This window comes from Malaya genurostris, chromosome 2 (assembly GCF_030247185.1).
Source record: "Malaya genurostris strain Urasoe2022 chromosome 2, Malgen_1.1, whole genome shotgun sequence".
NCBI lineage: Eukaryota > Metazoa > Arthropoda > Insecta > Diptera > Culicidae > Malaya > Malaya genurostris.
In genome coordinates this window covers 41277701-41303445 of record NC_080571.1, presented here as the reverse complement: position 1 = coordinate 41303445, position 25745 = coordinate 41277701, and the positions used below count along the sequence as shown (strand labels likewise).

At 37.1% G+C, this 25745-nt stretch overlaps 1 protein-coding gene and 1 long non-coding RNA gene across 3 annotated transcripts in view; one reads left to right on the top strand and one right to left on the bottom strand.

Annotated features, from left to right (window-relative positions):
- Positions 1-25745, bottom strand: part of LOC131432907 (neuropeptide CCHamide-2 receptor-like) — a 174472-nt gene that overhangs the window by 87532 nt on the left and 61195 nt on the right. The window lies entirely within an intron of this gene.
- On the top strand, positions 15797-16430 carry LOC131432908 (uncharacterized). The gene is made up of 3 exons (XR_009229990.1): positions 15797-15929; positions 16002-16111; positions 16205-16430. It is a non-coding gene; the product is annotated as an uncharacterized LOC131432908 (long non-coding RNA).

Sequence of the window (25745 nt, the reverse complement as noted above, 5' to 3'; positions counted from 1 at the left end):
GTCTTTTCCTGTATTGTTTTTTTCTCTTTGTGCCTTTTTCTATATTTTCTATACCCAGTTTTTATTAGTTTTACGTTTCGTCTTTGACTCATCAGTGCAGAGCAGTTCAAATTGAACTGCTTAGTGCTAAACTCGGCAGTTCAATTTGAACCGCTAAGCAGACGTAAAGTTTCTGCTACTTACAGAACACTTTTTGTTTTGCAACGGAGTGCAATGTCTTTTCTGACGTGCCGAACGAAAACGTGTTTTCGACTATTTCTGGCCGATGCAGGTATGGTCATTTAGGGGTTAGCCGGTTCAAATTGAACTGCCGAGTTTAGCACTAAGCAGTTCAATTTGAACTGCTCTGCACTGATGAGTCAAAGACGAAACGTAAAACTAATAAAAACGGTTATGTGCCCTAGCACAAAACTTGGCTAACCCCTGACTATACCCAGTTTTCTATTTTTATTCCGTCTTTTTTCTGTTTCTTTTTTGTCTTTTGTCTGCCTTTTTCTGTCATTTCTTCTATTTTTTTTTGTTCATTTCTTCTATTTTTTTACTTGTTTCTATCGTTTTTTATAGTTATTTTCTGTCTTTATTTGTTCTTTTTCTTCTGTCTTTATCCGTCTTTTTGTCCTGCCTTTTTCTGACTTTTTTCTGTCTTTTATTCCGTATTTTTTGTCTTTCATGTCTCTGTTTTGTCTTTCCATCTTCTTTGTTCTTGTGTTTCGTTTCTGCCCCTTTCAACTATTTTTTGTCTTTCTTCAGTTTTTTCTGTCTTTATTCTGTCTAATTTATGTCATTTTTCTACATTTTTTTGGTTTTTTTCCTGCCTTTTTCTGTCTCCTTCAGTATTTTGTCTGTCGGTCAACTCGGTATACAGAGTCCTTCCTGTCCGTTCCCTTTCTTTTGTGTCCTCTTTTATCTCTTTATTAATACAATTTTTCTAATTTTTTGAAGAATTTTTTCATGTATTTATTTCTTCCTTAATTCTGTCTTTTGAGTGACTTTTTCATGTCTATTTTCCGGTCTTTGATTCTGTATTTTTTTTTTGTCTTTTTTAATGCCAAAAACAGAAAAAAGAGTTTATTTTGTCATTTTTTCTGTCATTCTGTCTAGTTTCTGTCTTTCTTCTGTTCTCTTCCTGTCCAATTTCTACTTTTGTCTGCTCTTTTTTTCTTACCGTTGGTGATTATTCTGACTTTTTTCTTTTTTGTTGTCTTTATTCTACCTTTATTCCTTTTTTCTGCTTTTTTTCTGAGTTTCTGTCTTCTGTTGTTTTTCCTGATTAATTTCTGTCATTTTTCTGTCTTTTCTCTGTTTTATTCTTGTCATTTTTTCATTTTTTCATCATTTTTTCTGTCTTTTCTTCTGACTATTTATCTGCCTATTTTTTCTGTCTTTCTGTCTTTTTTATGCTTTTTGAACTGTTTGCTCTCTTTTTTCTGTCCTTTTTTAACAATTTCTGTCTTTTTTCGCATTCTTAAGTCTTTGCTTTGCTCCTTTTCTGTCTTTTTCAACCTAATATTCAGTTCCTGTCTTGTCTTTTTTGGCTCGTTTTTGTAATTTTTCTGTCATCTGTTGTCTTTTATTTTGTGTTTTTTTCTTCAATTTTTCCGTCTTTGTTCTTTCTTTATTTGTGTCTTTATCTCTTTTTCTGTTTCTTTCCGCCCATTTTGCTGTCTTTTTCTGACTTTATATGTCTTCATCTGTTTTTATTTGGGTGTATCTGCCTCTTCTCTGTCTTTTTTTGCCAATTTATTCTGTCTTTTTTTCTGTCTTGTTTCTGTTTCGATTACGTTCTTTTCTGCCTTTTTCTGATTTTTTTCTGTTATTTTCCATATTTTTTCTGTTTCTTTATCTGTCTATTTTTCCTTTCTTTCGCTCAGTTCACACGAAACACAACTTGATGTGTTAAAAATCCATCTCCAACCGCACTCGAAATTCACTTAACCATGTTAAACCTCTCTCCAGTAAGCAATTTTCAAGTACAGTGGAATAGTTTGGACTAATTCAATCAACAAAGCAACTGTCGGTTTTACTGGATTTGTTCCAAAAGATCATTCTTGTTCCAGCGTAACATTCTTTCTTAACTTCATCAGTGCCCGCAGACATGCAAGTCGAGAAGCAGCAGTTTGCAGTCAATTTTCTCCGGAAAACTTTCTGGTTTCTACTGAATTTGAAGCCCACCGCAACGAAATGTGAATTTTCTTTTTTTTCCTGTACGCAACAGAGCGCAAAATTTCATGTAGCTATTTTTGTCTACGCCCATTCAAATATTTCCAAACACTCCAGAATTAATTTGATTCCGCTACGGGGCTCCGCGATACCGATTCTGAGAACCCCCGAAAAAAAAGCTGTTCGATGAAATTTTGTGTTTCGTCCTACGCACATCAAGCTTCCTGTAGGAAACATGATCGATGGTAGCTCATATGGAAATTTTTTTTTGCTCTCGAATCATCTCATGGGATCGGTTTTCGTGGTAAATTAAACGCCTTTCTATGGGCGGATTTTTTTTCCCTTTTGAAATTTAATGAATTGAACACTTTTGAGTGCCACACTGAAAGCAGAACCGTCGATTGAAAATCCTAGATAAATGCTGCCCTTTTGTCATGGATGTAATCGAAAACCAACAATGGCAATCAAGTTCTATTTTGCGTAAATTGAAATTATTTTCTGTATACTGTAATGATAGTGAATTTGATCCGACGTGTCGGAGTGGAAACTGAATCAGTGAGAAAAAAGGACAAAGGCGCAAAACGTACACTCTAAGGGGATCAAACAAATAAAATTATTAATCATAATATTGAACAATCAATTTTGTCGGAAAGCCATCAGAAAAACGTTTGGATTTTCAATAGGTTTGTAAATATCCTTTATTGAGAGAATTGCTCTTTCACCCTCGTAAGGATCCTGAGCTGGAAGGCAATCCGACAATATTGATTATCGAAGGAGGGGAAATGCTCAGTCCAGTTGATTGAGGAGACTATGATAAATAATAAATGCCTTCGGCATAAACAAACAACGGCTACTGATGTTCTTTCAACATCCATCACTTCCGATTCCAGAGGGTAAAACAGAGTGAGCGAGACAGCCTGTAGAATGCGATAAGATTTTGACAACTAGAGTTAATTCAAACGAACGCTCGAGAGCGAATGCAACGCTTGCTTGAAACGAATGTTCGTACCTTGCTTCTGCATCCGCGTGCGGCTTGTCAAATTCGTATCGCATCGCATACTCTGTTTTGATCCATATCAAGACTCGAACACAGTTATTCAGCGTTAAAGTTGAATCCGAGAAAAAACTAGGAGTAACACATCGGTTAGGGTTTAACAACATTGCCGATAGTCTTTCAAAATCAGATTGTAGCGGCTTAGAACAAAATTCTTAAAGCATTCTCAACGTTCCGTTTATAGGTGGCGGCAAACCAATCCTTGAGAATTTTTTTTTTGCTCGTCCAAGTCTTCTTTCCGGAGATGGAGTTCAGTTTTTTTTTTTTGCTAACTAAACCAACGATGGACGCGGCAAATCTTATTTTACCCCGGGCGTCAAATTTCCACTGGTCAAAAAAACGACAATGGTTGCATTTCTGTGAGTTTAGTAATAAAGCTATAAGCAGCTACTTAAGCAAAATTTCGTTGTTCAACCGGTGAACGATTTGCTGTTCCCCGAAGAGACTAGTAGTAAAAAATATTTATTGCAATAGGCGTCTTAAGTTCAAATAACGGAATAATTGGTTAAAACGACTGAGACATTTTTTGCTTTCATTCGTACAGGAAACAACTGCTGGGATTATGTCATTACTCAGTTGCACGAGTAACACCTCATCGAAACTTTTCATTTTCCCCTTAGAGTGTATGTCATTGCTCAACTGTAACGTTTCATTACTCGTTCGTGGCGCTTGTCATTGCTAAATTGCCAGCACGATAAATAAAAAATGACAGCTTAGTCAAAACAACAATCGATTAGTTGTACAAAATCTTAACCAATCAAATTCAGAAAAAACCCTTCTTAATCCACCTAGTGGTGTAATAATGCCTTTCTCTTCTTTCATAACAGTCTCATGAAAATATATTTCTTTTATTAATTTTTATTACTATTTTTAGTGCTATTTTTATTACTTTTATTATATTTTATTACTTTTATTAATTATGTTCGGATACTAATTTTGACACCAAATGATTCAGATTGATTCGAGTAGTTCACAAAAGCATGCTTCAGTGTTTATGTCACACAGCCAGCATCATTTTTAAAAACTAGTGCTTGACATTTGCGTTGCCTATTTGTATGAGAACAGTGGAAGTCTCAATCCACTTAGTGGAATTTTTGATGTATATTGAAAAATCACCATAGGGGGAAGTACATGAAATTTTCGAATCGAATAAAATTTTTGATGCCAAAAGGCTTAGAATTGCAAGAAACGTCGAGATTTAGTGTCATCTCGAAAAACATTTTTTTTTGAAAAAATCAAAGTCCCAGAAAGTTGATTTATTCAAAAAAATTTTTTTTTTAGATGACACTAAATTTCGATGTTTCATGCAGTTTTAAGAGTTTCGGCATCAAAACAAATGTTCGATTTTGGAAATTTCATGTACTCCCCCCTATGGTGCTTTTTCAAGATCGAAAATTGTCAAACCTTTACCACCGGGCAGCACCCCTTACGCATGTCCGATTTAGCTCAAATTTTGCATGAAGGCTATTTTCGAGGTGCTTAAACTTTTGAGCACTAGAGCTTAACGAAAATAGAGGTGATCCCAAAATTTTGGCACCATTATATAGAAATAAGAGCGGTAAAAATCAACGTGTTTTGTCGGTTACGTCACATATACCATCATATATCTGGAACCAAAAGTCACAGCCATTTGATCTTCGAACTTGATCAATGGCCCGACAGTAGCTTTCAAACGAGCCCAACGCGCACGCACGCACACACACACACAGCATCCCTTAATAGAAAACTAATTTCGGTCGGACGGAAATACTTCGAATTCATTCTATGCAAACATTACCCAAATCATTTCTACATTTATTTACATTCTACATGTCTTCCATAAATCGTAACCATGGTAGCTATTATTAAAAATCAATAATTTATCAGTATGTGATGCCAGTTTCAACATTTTTATAAGTGATTTCGTTTTGACATTACGAGTTACTGAGGGGTACTTAAATTTGCGATACAGTTTTGATGGAGGAGTGGCAGGTCGTGTCGTCGATCGAATCGTTTCTCAAAGCTCAGTCGTTTTCTTTTTTTTTTTTTATATATATATGTTTATTGTCCAGTTTTCTAATATCTACTTTTTTTTTATTTATAACAATTTTTTATTCAGGCCAATTTGCGTATAGCTTTACGTGGCCGATTTACCCATGTTTTTGTTACATAAAATTATTTTTTTATTGTTGGATCTCGTTGTCACCCTTCTTCTAGGGGGAGAGGAGCTTTCATTTCCTTCTAGCGAAGATTGTTCGTCATTTTGTCCGTTGCTCATATCATCCATTGCTACATCGTTGGAATTGTGAGTGGTTTCCGTTTCCTTGTTTTCATTGTTGATCGCAGTCTTGGGTTCATTTGCAGTTGCTGTAGATGCGCTTTGTACATTGATTGCCGTTGATAGTTGGTTAGATGGTGAAGGTGCTTTTGAAACAGGAACACTGCATTCACTAGTTTCCGTTGCCCTAATATCTACTTGTTACATTTCAAATAAAATTTATAATTATCAATATTTTTTTCGTGTGTTGGTACACTTATCACATAGCATAAGAACCAAGAGGAAGTTTTAAGTATATTCAGTCGGGTAAGTCTGGAATGTCGCTTGAGGGTTGGGTAGATCCACTCATCAATTTGTAGATCTCTTAACCGCCGATCTGATGTTATAAAGATGCTTCGTTGAAAAGTCCAGATGAGTTTGTTTTCTCCACACTGGAAGAGATGGTGCTCAATGGTGTCTATTTCACCAGGACAGTTATCACATTTTGAGTCAGCTCTTCTGTTCATTTTATGAAGAAATTCATAAAATGAAGTGACGACTTTACGATGTAAGACTGAAAACCATGTAGACCTCTGAAGAGAACTTAGTTTTTTTGAGTGCAAATTTTTGAATATTTGTGTCCAGTCACGTTGTGGATTTTCTCTGATTATTTTTGGGATTTTTAATTGCTGCAGAAAGCAATGGTATATCTCACTAGAACTAGATGCTCTCACTATTTCATTGGTTAGAAAGGCAGTCTCTTTTATCACTGTACGAATGTGTTCGTATTTACGGGGGATGGCAGCTATGTTTGGAGGACTCGCGTTGTGCTCTAGAAAACTCCACAAATATGGAAGGTCCGAAGCTATTCGCAGCATATGATTTGTTAATAGGGCTTTAGCTTTAATTGGAGGCGAATGCAGGTTTAGCCCTCCGAGATGTTTAGGTAGTATTAGGGTTTCAAACGCGATCCTGGTCCATGTTTTTCCATGCCATGAAAAGGAACCAATTCGCGAGATAATTTTCTCGCTATATTTGTTCGAGAGAGGAATCACTGATGCTGTGTACCACATTTTGGAAGTAATGAAGGTGTTGACCAAAATGATTTTTTGTATTAAGTTCAATCTTCTCGAGTTGTTAATCCACATGTATTTTTGGATGCCTTGTAGGACGGTGAGCCAGTTTTGCTCTACGATATTATGAAAATCTGCAGCGAAGTAGATTCCTAGGATCTTCACGGTGTCTTGCAGCTGTAGCCAGCTACTGCGTGGTGTGAGATTAATGTCTCCAATCTTGTGGGCAACAGTTTTTCGCATGTTTAATTTTGCTCCAGAAATAGCAGAAAAATCGGTAAAAACTTGAATTACTGCATTCAACTCATTTTCATTGTTGACGAACATCGAGATGTCGTCAGCGTAAGCATTTAATATTGCTTGTGGAAAGACACTTTGTAATTTATCAAGTAGAGGTTGCAAGTAAATAACAAACAGCAACATTGATAGGGGGTCCCCTTGACGGACGGATTTTTGAATTTTTATTCTGTTTCCCAGCTTACCATTGATCAGCACCCTTGAAAAGCTATTGTTCATACAGTACGTGCATAGATTTATCAGATCAGGATTGAAATTCATTTTCTGCATCGTGCGAGTAAGAAAACCATGTTCCACTCTGTCAAATGCATGATCCAAATCAAAAGCTATCAGAAGTGTGTTTCCATGCTGCATTTTTAGTTCACATATGCGATCAAGTATTCGGGCTGTGGCTTCGAATATGTTTCGTTCCCCATTAGAACATTTTTGATTTTTCGTTAAAATCAGTGGAAGTAAGGGGCTCATTCTTTTTTTAATTATTCGAGCAAATATTTTGTAGTCCACGTTCAGTAACGAAATCGGTCGGTATGCTTGTATACTGTTGTCACACTTTTTCTTCTTTACTAACACTACGACTCCATCGAAAAACTTTTGTGGCGCTTGGGAGGACATTGCTTCATTGATCACGAACGTAAATTCTCTTTCTATTACTTCCCACGCTCTTAAATAAAACTCTTTCGGTAACCCATCGCTGCCGGGGGATTTTCGTGATTGGCTTGACTTGATGGCTTGTAATATTTCATTTGATGAAATTTCATTCATTATGCTGCGATTGTCTTTATTATCATTCGGAATACGATTTATCGGCCTGAAATCATCGTTGTCTAGTGTGCGTGTGGAAGTGTACATGGTCTCGAAATAGGCATGTACATTCTGATGAATATCGTTTGGCTCTGTTATGGTGTCAGTTCCTTGCTGCAATGTTCTGATCGCGGTTTCAGCACGTCGATTCTTCTGATTTGATACGTGAAAGATAGATGTGTTTTCTCCACCAATGTAAACTTCATTCCAATATCGTGTTTGATGTGCATAGTTCCGTTGCAAAGAGAGCATCTGTCCTTTGATATGGTTTATTGCTTGTAGCTGTTGGGGATCACCATAATATCTGTCATATACTGAACGAAGCAGATTGTAGTACAGAGCCATTGTGTTATGAAAAGAGTGCCGTAGTACCGATGATTTCCACTTTAAGAAGGAGATCAGTTTTGGTTTAACAAATTCTATCCACCATTCAATCCAAGTGCGGAAATTTCGTTGATGCCTCGTCCAAAATCCCCATTTGACTTGAAGTTCCTGTATTATTGTAGGATCATCAATCAGGTTTGGATGCATGCGCCATACTCCTCTGCCAGGGGGTGTTCCAAGGGTGGGAAGAATTGTTCTTATTATGAATGCTTTGTGATCCGAAAAAGCTGTTGCAACAAAATCTGCTGTTCTTAACCACTGACTCGCATTCGGTGTGACGAGTATACGATCGATCCTTGAGGCAGAATCTGACCTGATGAAGGAAAACTCGACGTGTTGGTTATGCAAGATTTTCCAACTGTCAACAAGACCGGAAGCAGACATGAACCGTTTGAGCATTGGACTGTGTGCGTTTGAACCTGTAGCGTCGTTTTGGTTTACTACTGAATTAAAATCGCCCCCGATAATCACGGTGCTAGTGGCGTTGTAGAAGTAGTACGGTAAGACTGTGTTAAAGAATTGTTCTCGTTCATTTCTTTTATTAGTGCCGGAAGGTGCATAAACATTGATCAACGTAACGCCGTTGATACGTATACTGACGATTCTCGAATCTATGCTCCTTTCTGTGTGGCTGATGGAGTAATAATTTCGAATTACTATTGCAGTTCCTCTTCGGCGTTCGTCAACGTTGTAAACGATATTGTAACCTGGAAAATTTATTTAGTGAATGCTACTTCTTGTTAAAAAAAATATATCCAGTTCTGCTGCTCGGATGAAGGATGTTATTGCCAATAATTTCGTCTCGTTGGTCACTGCGTTTGTGTTGATTGTGGCGATCTTGTAGCTAGTCATCTCATTCATTTTAGGAAACTAAAACAGCGCTATCAAATTTACTTTATCTTCGATTTTGTGGGTCCGATAACTGAAGAGAAATTTCGCTATTGTTTGTGGCGGGACGACGTTCGTGTGGTACTCGGCTCTGTACGTGTGTCTGATCTGGTTTGTCTTTTTTCACTGTTTTTTCTATCGGTGTCCAATGGTGATGCGGGTCTTTTAGAGTTTGCCGATGTAGTTTTGTTTTTATCATTGAAGATAGCGGTGCTGTCATGCCCGGCGAGTGGATTGGTGGTGTTTACTATTTGGATTTCGTCGGAGATCAGGTCGTTGCTTACTGCTTGTCCTGTTTGTTGCTGGTTTCTGTTTTCGGTTGTAATTTGCGATGTTTCGCCTGTATCTTTTGGTGTGTCACATTCAGATAACGAGATGTTAGATCCGTGATGAGAAGCACTTTTTCTCAAAGCTTGGAAAGTATTTAGCATCCGGGAAGTTTGTTGTGTGCTTGATCGGTTGTCACCGTTTTTAACAATATCTGCTAGTGTAAGTCTATTATTGACACTCGTTTTTAGTGATTTGGCATATTCAGAGCATTTTTGTGCATAATGAACTCGTTTGTTGCAATGTTTACATGTTGGAACTTGACCTTTGTAGGTGACCAAGGTCATTGTTGTACCTACCATCACATACGATGGTATCGGTTTGATAAGTTTCATACGTAGGACTCGCACTCCGTTGGGAACTCCGGGAAAAAAATCCTTCCATACTTCTTCACGGATGGCGGTGATTTCTCCATACTCACGCATTCGTTTTGCTAGCTGTCTATTTCCAGTGCTTGAGCGAAGGTCATGTACTCTAACCTCAATTGAGCCGTCTTCCATTGACAATGGTATGTAGTATGCTTTTCCGTCGTGTTCGAGCTGGTATTTCATGTTGTGCTCCTGTACGATGTCTTGCGCTATTTGTGGCGATTCGGTTCCCACGAATACGCGTCCATTGCTAACTTGTGAGTGCTGTATCTGAGATGTTTCAATTCCAAGATTTTTTGTGATGAAATCGGCGATAACCGAGAAGTTTAGTTTGATGGGTACTACTTGAAAGTTTATCACAAAAGTTCTGTCGATCGTTGATGCCATTTCGGCAAGTGCTAGTTCCGTTGATGGAAATTTAATTTACTTGAAAAAAATTTAACGGACAGAGTCCGTAACTTTTGTTTATAACGAACAAATTTATCTGTTGCAAAAACGCTTGTGTTCAAAGCAACAGTCTGCTGTCAACTTATTCTCAAAAAAGTCCAAAGCAAATTTCAACTACAAAAATTCAAATTAATGGATTTATGGTCCCATACAAAATTAATGAATTTTATCCGATTCTGGAATTACAAGGTGATGAGTTTTTAAAATTCATACCGATATAGAAGATGACACTCCAAAAAAGCTTCAAAGTTGGACTCAAATCTATTGCAATTTATATGTCATATTAATTTATGGCATACGAATTGTTTTCGGTTATGCTGGTTCTTGAATACTGGTTCTGGTAGTACCGTGAATAACCGTAAGCTCTAAAATGGAATTTATTTCGACATCTCATGAAAGGTTCAATCGATTATTACTTTAAATTGTCGCTTGAATATCATTAAAATAATGTCATGCGAACTAAAACCACATACAAATTATAATACGGAATACGACAAATTTTCAAGGACACATTTTGCATCGTGCGGTACACTGTCATGATACACTGTCAGAGTGACAATGTACTTTAACGAGTTTTCTATAAAACTAGCAACACTGAAGGGTAACAACAAGTTCACCATAGTGACTGTTTATTATAGTGAAAAATAAATAAACAAACAGTTTTTATCTGATAATCAAGATCACAAGCGAAATGTAAGTTAAACAATAATCTAGAATGATTAAGCCACCATGAATATAGAGCAACGGCTCCCTATTTCATCTGAGCTCCTATTTCCATCTCATCCCTTCACCTCATAACTTTGAACATGAATAATATTTTACAACCTACCGGAAGCAAACTGTGAAATGTTTTAAAATGATTTGAAAAGCTATTGTCACACTTTCCTATTGAAAGAAATGGTTTGAAATTCTTCGGTGATCGTTTTTACCTTTTTTTATACAGGGTGATTTTTTAAGAGCTTGAGAACTTTTTTAAACAATAAAACGCATAAAATTTGCAAAATCTCATCGGTTCTTTATTTTAAACGTTAGATTGGTACATGACATTTACTTTTTGAAGATAATTTCATTTAAATGTTGACCGCGGCTGCGTCTTAGGTGGTCCATTCGGAAAGTCCAATTTTGGGCAACTTTTTCGAGCATTTCGGCCGGAATAGCCCGAATTTCTTCGGAAATGTTGTCTTCCAAAGCTGGAATAGTTACTGGCTTATTTCTGTAGACTTTAGACTTGACGTAGCCCCACAAAAAATAGTCTAAAGGCGTCAAATCGCATGATCTTGGTGGCCAACTTACCGGTCCATTTCTTGAGATGAATTGTTCTCCGAAGTTTTCCCTCAAAATGGCCATAGAATCGCGAGCTGTGTGGCATGTAGCGCCATCTTGTTGAAACCACATGTCAACCAAGTTCAAATCTTCCATTTTTGGCAACAAAAAGTTTGTTAGCATCGAACGATAGCGATCGCCATTCACTGTAACGTTGCGTCCAACAGCATCTTTAAAAAAATACGGTCCAATGATTCCACCAGCGTACAAACCACACCAAACAGTGCATTTTTCGGGATGCATGGGCAGTTCTTGAACGGCTTCTGGTTGCTCTTCACTCCAAATGCGGCAATTTTGCTTATTTACGTAGCCATTCAACCAGAAATGAGCCTCATCGCTGAACAAAATTTGTCGATAAAAAAGCGGATTTTCTGCCAACTTTTCTAGGGCCCATTCACTGATTTGCAAGCGTTGCTCGTTAGTAAGTCTATTCATGATGAAATGTCAGAGCATACTGAGCAAATAATAATGCATGAAAATCATAACCTCAAAAAATCTGAGCAAATACTAATGCATGAAAATCCTAACCTCAAAAAAATCACCTTTTATATATAAAAAATAGGTATAGAATTCGCTCAAACTTTCGAAAAATTTTCCGAGGCCCGGAGGGCCGAATGTCATATACCAATCCATTCAGCTCGACGAACTGAGCAAATGTCTGTGTGTGTGTGTGTGTGTGTGTATGTGTGTGTGTCTGTATGTGTGTTGTCAACTAAGAGGTCGAGATCTCAGAGATGGCTGGACCGATTTTGATCAAACTAGTCGCAAATGAAAGGTCTCCCCGTCACCCAAAACGCTATTGAATGGTTTTGAGATCGGATGTTTACTTTTTGAGTTATACGAAGTTTTATGTCAAAATTTTCAGTATTTTGACAGTATCTGTCGCATTTGACCTTGAAAACAGAATATGTTTCCAGACTTAGATTTCGCTCGGTAATACCTATCCAACAAGCCATAGATTGTTAAAATCCGTCCATTTTTAACGGAGATATAGATATTTTCGTGTAAGCCTTATTCCAGTAGAAGGAATTTTGAGCGCTGTATGAAAAAGCAATGCTTGGGAGCAACATGAAACACGATTTTTTATACTGTTACATATAATTGTTTCTAAGTCCAAAAAAGACTGTGTACAGCATCCTTTTTCATGACAATTTGCCTCGGGCCAATTTTAGCACGGTTCATTTTTGGCAACATAATCTTTCGAATATGGCATATGTAAACCAGATGATACCAGCATTATCGAGTTGGAAGTAATTCCATAATTATATTGATTTAAACTATTTACAGCAATAAATGCTGGAAGAACATGACTTCCATACACCATACGACTCAGTTCGTCGAGATCAGCAAATGCGTGTGTGACAAATAATTTCACTCAATTTTCTCGGAGATGGTTAAACCGTTTTCTACAAACTCAGATTCATTTGAAAAGTCGTATACTCCCAAACATGGTTCCTGAATTACGTTTGGATCCGACTTCTGATTGCGGAACCACAGGATGATATGTGAAACGAAATTAAAATAATGCAATTAATTTTTCTCGTAGATGGCTGAACCGATCTAAGATTCAAATGAAATCTAAGAATCATCTATGATTCAAATGAGAGGTCTTAAAATCCTATAAAACCTCTTACTTTTTAGTCAGATCCGACTTCTGGTTTAGAAAATGCAGGGTGATTAGTATAAAAATGTCCATTTCACATAAATTAATCAGGTTTATCGGGTTTGCAGATTTGGATAGTCGATTACCAAATAAATTTATTTCAGTTTGAGCGGTATTCGTTTTTGGATTCGGAATGTACCCCCAAATTTTAATTCGCACTACAATTTCTCAAAGATGTCTACACACTGCTCAGGTGAATTTAACTGATTTCGGCTACACCGATTTTAGAATTCCGGTTCCAGTATCGAATCGATTCTCAAAGCTCAATCATTTTCTCAAAAAAGACCAAATCGAACTTCAAAAACAAATATTACAGGACTTAAGGTCCCATACAAAATTGGTGAATTTTATCCGATTCTGGAATTACAGATGATGAGTTTATAAATTTCATGTAAATTGTTTGGCGTAATAATTTATGGCCATTCGAATCAATTTGGGCTATGCTAATACCTGAATACCGGCTCTGGAAGTACCATAAATAATGACGAAAAACTCTAAAGTGGAACTTACTTCGACATCTCATGGAATGTTCAATCGATTGTCGCACGCTAAGATTGAAATTCGATATGTTTTGCAGTTTCGGCATTACAGGGTAATGAGTGATTAAAATCTCAATTTGCCGTTTAAAACGACGATAATTAAAATAATGTCATGAGAACTAAAACACCTAAGAATATCCATGCAAAAACACATGCGTATTGATAAAAAAAAGGTATCATCTCACTGCTAGGTGGATTAATCACGTTTTTTCATATAAAATAAACTCACTTTTCAATTTAGGACACATTTTCGTCTCAAGATTTACAGTTCGTCATGTTTCTGAGTATCTACTAATCGATTCCTCTCAAAACATGATCACTATTTCGCACAATTACACTACCATTGAATGCTGGATGACTTCATAAATAATTATGTTCACTTGCCACTTGTTTAGTTAACGATTAAAAACTTCAAAATTCACCCGACAAGCAATAAAAGTAAAAAATATGAGATGAAAGTTTTTCACTTAGTTCACTCGATTGCGCTTTGTTTTCATCTCATTTGGTTTCGCAAAGTTGCCAAGTTATTTCATAATGTTACAAAACAAAAATTGTTTATCTTCTTCAAATTATCATCAAAAAGTATGTTTTTGGTATCCGTGACATTAGTTTAATTATATTATTGATGTTAATATTTCAATAAAACTGTTTCGGCTTCGAATATTACCAGAAAGAGCGTGTTAAATACTATTGAAATAACCATTGTGGCAAATCTAGTAGCACTGGTTTCATTCCGCTATACGCCAACATAACGCTGTGAAGTGTGTGTGTTTCATCGGCTGTGCACAGAGATGCCAGATGATTTCATAGCAAATATGTATTACTTTGCATAGAATATCTATATCTGTTCTATCTGTTTTCACTAATAAAATGATGTTAAAAGATAGTTCTTTAGATCTCCGTAAGTCATTGCCCCATTAATTAGATAATTCACCGAGTAAATTTTTCACCAATATAATGTGGAAAAATCCTGGTGGGTACGGTTGTATCGTTTGAGTTGTATATCTGGCAGCGGTAAGGCAGTCGGTCACCAGAATGTCTGCAAGCCATATTTTTCCAGCTGGCAGCGTTTAGTCAGCCATCTGGCAGCCATGCGAATGCGGGTTAGAGTGTAATAGTGGAATATTTTGTTTTGATTGCTGTCGCCATTGCTAATTTATAGAATGAATAAAAGATCAACGATAGGATGGATAAAAATCCATTGAGATGAAATTAGGAGCAGAGTAGTGAAAACATCATTAGTGTTTTTAGCTGTTTTATAAATATTAGTTGAATTTTCAAGAAATGTGAATCAATTTTCTACGTGGAGCAAGTCGAATGAAGCAGTAATATGAAATAGTTACAGTGATTTTAGTGGCTAAATCGGGGTTTGAAGGCGACGTCCTTACAAATGAGATGAAATAGGGAGCCCTTACCCTACTACTAGCTGTATTGATATTTGTAGATTCGTGGGTGTTTGTGTTCATTTTTCATCTTTTGTGCTAGTGCCGGTGATATTTAGACTGATTGTTGCAGTTTAATACAGCAACGATAAACATAAACAAACAAGTTTGTTTAGCACCGTAGCAACTAGCATAAAGTGTTGCCAGAAACGATCTCCTTCCACATTTTCAAACTATCGCAATGATAGGGAGTAATTTGCTAGGCTTACTTGTTCAAGCTGTGAACCAAACATTGGCGGTTCGTTTGTATGGGACTTAGGGGTATTATTATTTGTATTTGTTAAAACACCGAAGAATATTCATGCAAAAAACACATGCGGATGATACAAAAAAGGTATCATCTCACTGCTAGGTGGATTAAGCACGTTTTTCTATTGTAAACTTATGAATTATTTCATGCTCTTTTCAAAGCACCTCTGGCGGAGCAGTTCTCAACTAATTGTCTGTCAAACTACACTATATTATTGGTACCTAAGTACCTATAACAAGTCTGCCAAGCGATTCCAGTCGAAATTCAATTCGAACCGCTCGGGAACTGCTGGAATACCGATGACAATTCATACAATAACATTATTCCGTTATCTGCCCTCCTACACCCCGGACCATCCGGAGGAAAGATCAATCAAAACAGCAACATACGGAAGCCACCTAAAACCTTGTCGGATGACAGCTCCTCGCGTTAACGTTGGAGAGCTCTCTTCAGCTTTTCACCGAGTGCCAACGACTTTGAAGCCGAACGCAGTAACCCGGTTGTGTATGTTTGTTTTTTTCCAAAGTATACTCCAGAGTGAAAATGTCGAAGGGATTTAACCCTGTTTGTGTTGTGAATTTCTTCGACCTGCATTCCCGGTATGTTTGTCAGCTAGAGGGAAGGGTGAAGTGACGTTTCTAACTCGTTGAACAATCAGATAACAGGAAACATCAAATGTAAGTTGGAATGATGGGAGCTATTTCTTCGTTTCATTATATAATTGCGATTTGACTCTTATTTCGTGATAGACTTGTTTCACGGCCTGTAAACACTGATACTGTACTTGGTGCAAAGCTGTAGGAAGATTGCCTACGCATTCGTATCGTTTTTATTCTAATGTCAATACAACAATCTGCTTGTGAGTGTTCAATACTGCTGAATCGTATCTCGATACTTACAGGGTATTATATTTGATTGTAACGTGACAAAAACAACTTCCATTCCATTACAGCATCTGCAAAATTGGATACCATCCCGAAGATAGCACAGCTTCTAAAAGGAGATTGTATTGTCGCTGTGAGCAACCCTGCTGGTATGTGCTCTCTAACGGGTATTAAATTCATCTTTGCCGAATGCTATTGTACCTCCGGCATTGGTAACATATTCCGAACATCACGATGTTCGTGTTATTGTGTCATCTCTTCTGATGTTTATTCGAAAATTTAGATAATGTTTCTCGAAACCAAATCGACAGAACATATTTGTTGTTAATTAAACCAAGCCAAATGATCAGGAATAGCTGCTTATGTACACGAGTTCATGGAACAACAGATCACAACATCGACGTGAGAATATTACATTGCAAACAGTACAGCACACGTAGCACATATCCATTTTACAGCTTGTCGCGATGATGAAATGTAAGTACAGAAATATCAGTTTCCGCCATCGCTCTCGCTCGAAGTGCCAATTTTCCGAAGTAGAAGAATGATTCAAAGAAGCATCTCAGTTGACGGAATGCGAGGTAACAAAGTACTATGCGCTCCCGTTGAATTAGTTTTAAATGAAATCGTGCAGCAGAGTAGTTGTATGGTGCAGCTTGACACGTAACTGATCTGGAAGTGAAATTTTCTTTCAAATGTAACGGGTTGGCTCTGGTTTAGTACAACTTGAGAGTTATTCGAAAAAAAATGATTTCTTCCCGATTGATCTCAGGTTTTGATTTGTTGAATTCATACTTCCTCATTTTTTGCGAAAATTTATATAAAGTCAACTGGCATACCTGATACCATTGGAAGAAACTCATAAATTATCCAATTGGTTGTTTACATTCTGTTAAACCTGGTAATTACTTCAATTTTAAGGGTATGACCCAGGGTAGTAACCTCGGGCCTATGCTATTCTAGCTGTTCTAAAATGACATCTGATTGGTCCTGCCGTCAGAATGCAAACTTGTGCATGACGAAATTTCGCTCATCATTCAATCTGAAGCTTTACGCTTGTTGCATAAGAATCAGGCGCGTGTTAAGAAAAAAAATTGGGAGGGTTTCAAAACATCTTGATTCATTTCCATACCTATGGAAATATATACAATTAAGGTCTGAGGCCAATGTGTTTTAGGGTGTTGTAGAGGGCTATTTTCACGCTTCAAATCTGATTTTCTCAGAAACGGTGACAAATATAAAAAAAACCAACTGACAATCTCTTAGAATATTAGTTTAGATTATTCTGGGAAAATTTGATAATGGTTCATTAACTTTAGCGGTCGAGAAAGTCTTTTTTTCTGAAGGAAGTATTGCATAGTTGAAAACGCCGTCTTTCAACTTGTTCATTGAATATCTCACCTTCAAAAACATGGATCCAAAATCTATCTTGACAATGTCTAGATAATTTAATTTAGATGCGTTTAGTGCATACAAACATAGACACATTTTATGCAAACTTGTAACCGAAAATATTGAAACTTTTCTGGTCGCCCGGCCCATCGAGAGTCATTTTGTACATATGCGAGAGAGCATGGAGAGAAATGTAATATGCAGAGCGAGGCACATGGTTATACGCGACTCTCTCGTATATGTGGAAAATGACTCTGCATCCGATAAAGCTACCGCTTGTTTGGCAGCCTTGCTGAGACGATTTTGTTTCTCTCTCATGTTTCGTTACGTTACCAGGAAACTGGAGCAGAAAAAAATGGCGCCACTATAGAAATCGACTTACCTTCACAAAAAATAACATTCACTTCATTTTTATCGCGACAACATGTATGTTTTTATACACTAATCGCATCTAAATTAAATTATCTAGACATTGTCAGGATAGATTTTGCTTTTGAAGGCGAGATATTCAATGAACAAGTTGAAAGACGACGTTTTCAGCTATGCAATTCTTCCTTCAGAAAAAAGACTTTCCCGACCGCTAAAGTCAATGAATCATACTGAAATTTTTACAGAATAATCTGAACTAATTTTCTAAAAGATTGTCAGTTGGGTTTTTGGATATTCGTCACCGTTTCTGAGAAAATCAGATTTGAAGTGTTAAAATTGTCCTAAAACACACTGGCCTCAGCCCTTAATCCGAAATTCTTTGGAATAAAGTAGTTGGATGAAAGTTTTCATTTTATAATTGATTTAAAATGAAAGATCTTACAATCACATAGTCTGCTACATGGTAATATGTAAAATTAAAGGGAAAAATGTGCACTCATTTTTCTCGGGACCGGCTTCACCGATTACCACAAACTACGATTCAAATGAAAACCTCTCTTTAAAAATTTCTAGAACATTTAATCTAAATCCGACTTCCGGTTCCGGAACTAAAGCACGATAAGTGCAAAATTTTCAATTTCACGAGCATTTTTTCGTAAACGATCGTCAATAACAGGTACAAATTCCATAACACACCTCAGTTCGTGCTCGCATCTCACACGACGCAGTCGCAAATCATTTACGGTCGAAACAACAGAAACAAAGACAATATAGTACAGTGAACAATTGAGTGTACGGAATGGTCAAATACGATTTAACAAAGTCGGAATCTTGGCCTACAAGACCAAATTCAATTTGTATAGATTTCAAGCGTAGCAAAGTTAGACCAGCAGCAAATGAAATTGAAATCTTACTTAAAGAACGAATGCATCTAGACGCTAATAAAGTAACTGAGATTCAATTCAACAAGGCGTCTAACTGTGTGTACATTATGTTTAAACGTGAAAGCGATGCAATTGCATTCGCTTCGGTTAACAACGAGGTGCACAGTGTTGAGTGTGATAACATTGAATACAAAATCCCTGTGCACATGGTGGACAATGCCATAGAAGTACGCGTGAATGACCTCCCCACGCAGGTCACCGATCAGTACGTTCGGGAGAATATGTCGCGGTACGGTGAAATCCTTTCCATCGAAAGGGAAGTATGGCGGAATTTTTTCCCCGGTATCCGGAATGGCGTGCGAGTGGTACGTATGCATCTACGTAAGGCAATTCCATCATACATCATTTGTGGTCAAGGTGGGACACATCCGTGTAAAACGCTGATTACCTATGAAAATCAGCTGGTTACATGCCAGTTTTGTGAACAACCTGCACACTACGGTAAACCTTGCACCGAAACTGCGAAAAGGACATCTTCAACCAAAGACAAGGTCAACCGTTCAACAATGGAAACTAGTGAGCGCAGTACTCCTCAACTACATCTACAGCAACTAGCAACGAGCTCAAGACTGCGATCACCAAGGAAAACGAAAAGAAGACGGAAATCAACAACAAAACCACCGATGCGGCAATGGATGACGAGACGAGTCACGAACAAAGTGCCCCTCAACCCTCGCAGGAGGGAAATGGAAGCTCCTCTCCTCCTAGAAAAAGAGTGACAACGAGATCCACTTCAAAAAATACACTATTTAAAAAATCGGTTAATTCGGCCACGTAAAGCATGTACGCAAATAGGCCTGAATAAAAATACCTTTTAAATAAAAAATATCCATAACACTGACTGATAAATTCTTCTACTTCGCAGAATTTTGTAGTTATATGAACTTAATTTGGCACTGCTGGTTTTCCGTTTCCTGTTCCGGAATAACTGAAAGCAGTGGAAAAAAACTTCTAAAGTAGAACTCACTTCGATTTCTCAGCAAGGCTTAAATCGATTTCACAAGTCTTAGTTTAAATTAAAACTCACCTTGTCTTCAAAGTTACTTTGAATTTACATCCGGATCCGACTTTCGATTCCGCAATTAAAGGGCGATAAATCGTTCAAACCGTCATATAAAATGACGACACAAAACCGGTACGTGCTGGTACGGAAGAAAAAAAAACACAACACGCCTTTACTAACGATGCACGTAGCGTGCTTTGTTCAATTTCATACACGCTATGAAGAAAACGAACACCAACATCGAAGCTTGGGTTTGAAAACACAACTGAGTCCATCAGTATGTGACCAGGAGTATTCAATCGAGTTGAATAAACTAGAATCCCGGTGCGACTACGAATGTCTGCTACTGGTGTGTGCTGTTGGTAAAACTCGGTGCTGCAGTTAAGAAATTTCTTTAGCTTTTTTACAGTAAGTAATGATCAAAAGAATAGACAAATTTCGTCGAATTGATCTTTATACCCGTTTGTCTTATACAGTTCGCTAAGTACGCAAAATGTCTTTCCTCGGAGATGACTGAAATTCATCCGACTTCCGGAACCGGAATTACAGGGACGAGTAATAAATTGCGGCGAAGCAGAAAATAATGTCTAAATTGGGTTCGAAACGTCAGTTCCAATCGTTGATCATTGTTCGTAGATGATTTGGCTCGTAGTAAACAGGATCTTTTACATTAGACGTTATCATTTAAAAACGCTTTGTTTTTTTTACAACTCAATTTTCTCAGAGATGGCAGAGCCGGTTTCTACGTGTCTATGTTCTTTTGAAAGCTACCTCATTGTGGTAAAGTTCAAATGGCTGTCATTTCTAGTTCCGAAGATACAAACTACCGGTCAAAAGTTGTTAGAGTGAAAAAGACGTCGTTAGAAGACGCCCTTTTTAGATCGATCAAAGTACGTTTACTTTGGCTTTCAACGATTTATTTTAGTCTTGTTAAGAAGTAGAGCCGTCTTGAACTAATTTTAAATTTGATCACAATCTAACGAGGAAAACAGATTGGAAAAATGACACGTGAATGCAACTATGTAATGAATACGGGACTCGAACCCATAGCTAACTCCTAACCGGCGAAATTGTGTTTTCCAATTAAACACCATGCTTATGAAAACACATGAAGAGAAAGCTTAACTGACTAGGAGAACCAAGCGTGCTTCGCTTTTCTTGGCCACCACAGCATTCAATTATAGCCACAGTTAACAGATCGGCTGAAAAGTTCGTATCATTTCTATGAGAGGGCGCCACTAGAATTAAATCCATACCATTTTCAGTTAGTACCAACCTTCAAAAGATACGTGTATGAATTTGACAGCTGTCTGATTATTAGTTTGTGAGATATTGCATTTTGAGTGAAGCTACTTTTGTTATTGTGAAAAAATGAAAAAAAAAAAAGGAATTTCGTGTGTTGATGAAACACTACTTTTTGATGAAAAAAAGTGCCGCCGATACCAAAAAATGGCTTGATGAGTGTTATCCAGACTCTGCACCGGGCGAAGCAACAATTCGTAAGTGGTTTGCAAAATTTCGTACTGGTCATATGAGCACCGAAGACGATGAACGCAGTGGACGTCCAAAAGAGGCTGTTGCCGATGAAAACGTGAAAAAAATCCACAAAATGATTTTCAATGACCGTAAAGTGAAGTTGATCGAGATAGCTGACACCCTAAAGATATCAAAGGAACGTGTTGGAGATATTATTCACGAATATTTGGATATGAGAAAGCTTTGTGCAAAATGGGTGCCGCGTGAGATCACAATCGATCAAAAACAACAACGAATTGATGATTCTGAGCAGTGTTTGGAGCTGTTATATCGAAATAAAACCGATTTTTTTTGTCGATATATAACAATATATAAACATGGCTCCATCACTTCACTCCAGAGTCCAATCGACAGTCAGCTGAGTGGACTGCACGCGATGAACCGAACCCAAAGCGTGGAAAGACTCAACAATCGGCCGGTAAGGTTGTGGCGTCTGTATTTTGGGATTCGCATGGTATAATTTTCATCGACTACCTTGAAAAGGGAAAAACCATTAACAGTGACTATTATATAGCGTTATTAGAGCGTTTGAAGGACGAAATTTCAAAAAACGGCCTCATTTGAAGAAGAAAAAAGTTTTGTTTCATCAAGACAATGCACCGTGTCACAAGACGATGAAAACTATGCTGAAATTGAACGAATTGGGCTTCGAATTGCTCCCTCATCCACCGTATTCTCCAGATTTGGCCCCCAGTGACTTTTTCCTGTTATCAGACCTCAATAGAATGCTCGCTGGTAAAAAATTTAGAAGCAATGAAGAGGTAATCGCTGAAACTGAGGCCTATTTTGAGGCAAAGGACAAATCGTACTACAAAAATGGTGTCGAAAAGTTGGAAGATCGCTATAATCGCTGTATCGCCTCTGATGGCAATTATGTTGAATAATAAAAACGAATTTTGGCAAAAAAATGTGTGTTTCTATTAAACGATACGAACTTTTCAGCCGAACTGTTATTCAATTATTATCTATGGAAACACAACAGATCAGAAAATAAACACACACCGCGTCACAAGTCTATCCTCGCTATTTTGCTTTACCGCCAGCCACTGATTTGGAAAATTTGTTTTTGTCTCTTTAGCTGCCTTCAAGATAATTTATTTTAATAAAAATTTATATTTAAAATTGTTAGTTAAATTTTCACCTTTCTCATTTAGAAAGGCTATGCAATCACTGTGAAAACCGACTTTTGGCCGAGTGTCATATACCATTCGACTCAGTTCATCGATATCACAAAATGCGATTCAAATGAAAGGTCTTATGGTCCTATAGCTTGCTAATAAATTTTATCTTTATCCGACTTCCGCTTCCGGAATCACAAGGTAATATGTGCAAATCTATGAGAAAATGTGCACTAAATTTTCTTGGAAATTTCTCACCGATTTTGACAAACTAAAATACAAATAAATGGTTTTGAAAATCTTTAAAAACTCCCGGAAATAATTATCAAGATCCGACTTTCGGTTCCAATATTACACCGCGATAAGTGGAAAATTTTCACTCTCATGAGTATTTTTTCACTAGTGATGGCGAAACGAGGTGCAATTTTTTTTAAACTTAGTGCTAAATTCTCCTATTTGGCAGACCTTGTTAGTTAGTGAATATATAAATCTACTTTGTGACTACTAGTCCCCGGTTTCCGCTTCCGAAAGCACCGGAAATTGTGACGATAAGCTCCAGAACCAGAAATCACTCCGATTTCTTAGTAACGGTAAAACCGATTTTCACAAATCATAATTCAAATTGTCTCAAAAGATACTCTGATTTCATCCAAATCCGACTTCCGGTGCGAAACTGGTACACATTGGAATCGAGCTGCTACGGAAAAAGAAAACACAACCGCCTAGCACACAGCATGCTTTGTTCAATTTAGTATAGCGTGCAGGGTTGCCACTTTTAAATCTATATTAACTTGACATAACTGTTTACAAATTGAAAAGGATATGGTAGTTTATACCCAAAGAAAGTTTTTGATTTTATTCAAATTTGAAAAAAAATTCTTGGCGGAATCTTCCAGTGATGTTTTTGAAAAAATAAGTAATATGAGAAAGGCATCACTACACCACTAGGTGGATTAAAAAAGATTTTTTTAGTAAGTTGTTGTGGAACAAGTAAGGAAAACAAATGAACGGCTGAAAGCAAAAATCCGATAATTTAGTTTGGAAAACCCGTTTAAATATTTTTGAATGCAAAAACCGGATAAAAACATTGAGAGTAAAAACCGGACATGGATTTTGCAATGCAAGAATCGCTTGAAGTTATCTTTTTTGCAAGAACCGAACAGAAAAACTTTGCATGCAAAAACCGGACAAAAACTTAACCGGTTCCTCCCAAACAAATGTATTTATCCGGTTTTTGCAATCAAAGCTTTACAAACTGCCGCTGTGGGAACGCAGCATAGATCAAGTTGCCCGTAACAAACAAGCAAACCGTGCCCGTAACAAGCAAACAAACCAACCAATTTAGAAAACTTTTCACAGTTTTTCGTCTTTTTCAGTGATTGTATAAAATTTTTAACACACTTTACCCTATATTTCCGGATCCGGATAAAATTTAGGAATTACGTATGGGACCACAGGACCTTTCATTTGAACCTAAGTTGTGAAAATCGGTCGCGCCAACTATGAGAAAAGTTAGAACACATATTTTCATTATTTTTTGCATTTTACCCCATATCTCCGGAACCGGAAGTCGGATCCAAATAATATTCAGGATTTTTTTATGGGACCACAAGACCTTTTATTTGAATCTAGGTTTGTGAAAATCAGCCATCTCCAAGAAAAGTTAGTGCAAAAAAACATTACATACACACATACGCACATACACACACAGACATTTTGCTTACTCAACGAACTGAGTCGAATGGTATATGACACTCGGCCCTCCGGTCCTCGGTTCAAAAGTCGGTTTTCACAGTGATTGCATAACCTTTCTATATGAGAAAGGCAAAAACGATTTGATAGATTTTAATAATTATACATTTATTTGAAAGGTTGGTTCATAAAATTTATCATGAAAAATAATTTCGTTCAAGTGATCCCCGCGGCTGGCTTGACAGTAGTCAATCCGATCCACCCAATTTTCGAATACATTTTCAATTGTTTCTAGCCTTATGTCATCAATAGCAACTTCGTTGTTAAGGTCATCAATTGTTTCTGGATGGTTAACATAACATTTATCTTTAACCGCTCCCCAAAGAAAATAATCCAACGGCGTCAAATAGCAGCTTCTCGGAGGCCAATTTACATCACCATTTCTGCTGATAATTCAATTTTCAAAGATTGATCGCAGAACTTCGATCGTTTCGTGCTGTGTGGCACGTAGCACCGTCCTGTTAAAACCAAACAGTTTTCATAAATAAATTTCATGTATCACGCCTTTCAAATAAATATATAATCACTGATATCTATCAAATTGTTTTGTCGTGAATACGATTTACTTTACTATGTGGTGCCTTTTCAAAATTTGTCCTCTGAGAGAGTGACAAGTTTTTGATCGTGAATATCTCTTGTTGTATCTAACGAATCAACATTATTTTTGCTACATGCAATCGGAAATATGATCACAATTTTATGATAAAATTTTCAGTTGTGTGACATAATCTCAAATAATTCAAAATTAAATTAAAGTATCAAAGAGGATAATTCATAAGGCGCGTATGCCTTTCTCGTATTTTTAAAGCTCATAGCTCAGTGATTTGTGGAAGGATTTATATAATCTAACTACCAATAGAATTGAAATTTTTCACCTTGAACGTGTTTTGCAACAACATTTAAGTTTTTTAATAGTACACTATTGCAAACCCTGTCTCATTTGACCCATGTCAACACCAACAATCAGAACGCGTTCTGAGCAAGAGAACAAAATATCTGCTGCTGTACAACAAATCGTTCGAGAAAAATATTCCGAACAGTGCTTAATATCGTAGTGAGTTTCACAATTTGGTCCTTCTGAAAGGCAGGAATGAATCCCGTACAGCATCCAGATAGTTTCTTTCAATGAAATGCAAATCCGAAATGATATAATCGAAATTAAAATCCTATATGCTGCTATTTTTATAGCCGTTAGGACCGCCCATTAGTGAAAAAGCTACAAACGAAATCACGTAAAAAGAAACCTGTTAACAAAAATTGGATCAGTTTGGATTCTATCGCCACTGCGAGCAGATGTGTTTTGTGTCGTTTGCAAAACTAGTTTCGCTTCCGACAAGAGCGATTACGTCACAGCTGCTAGTCGTTTGCATTGGTGAAAAAACAACGGTGGATAGCATTACACAAAATCAGCCGTTCTAATGGCTCTAAAGGTTTTCTAAAGAACTATTAGGATTTGTTGTTCGTAAATCGAAGGTTAATATCCTCAGTTTATTGC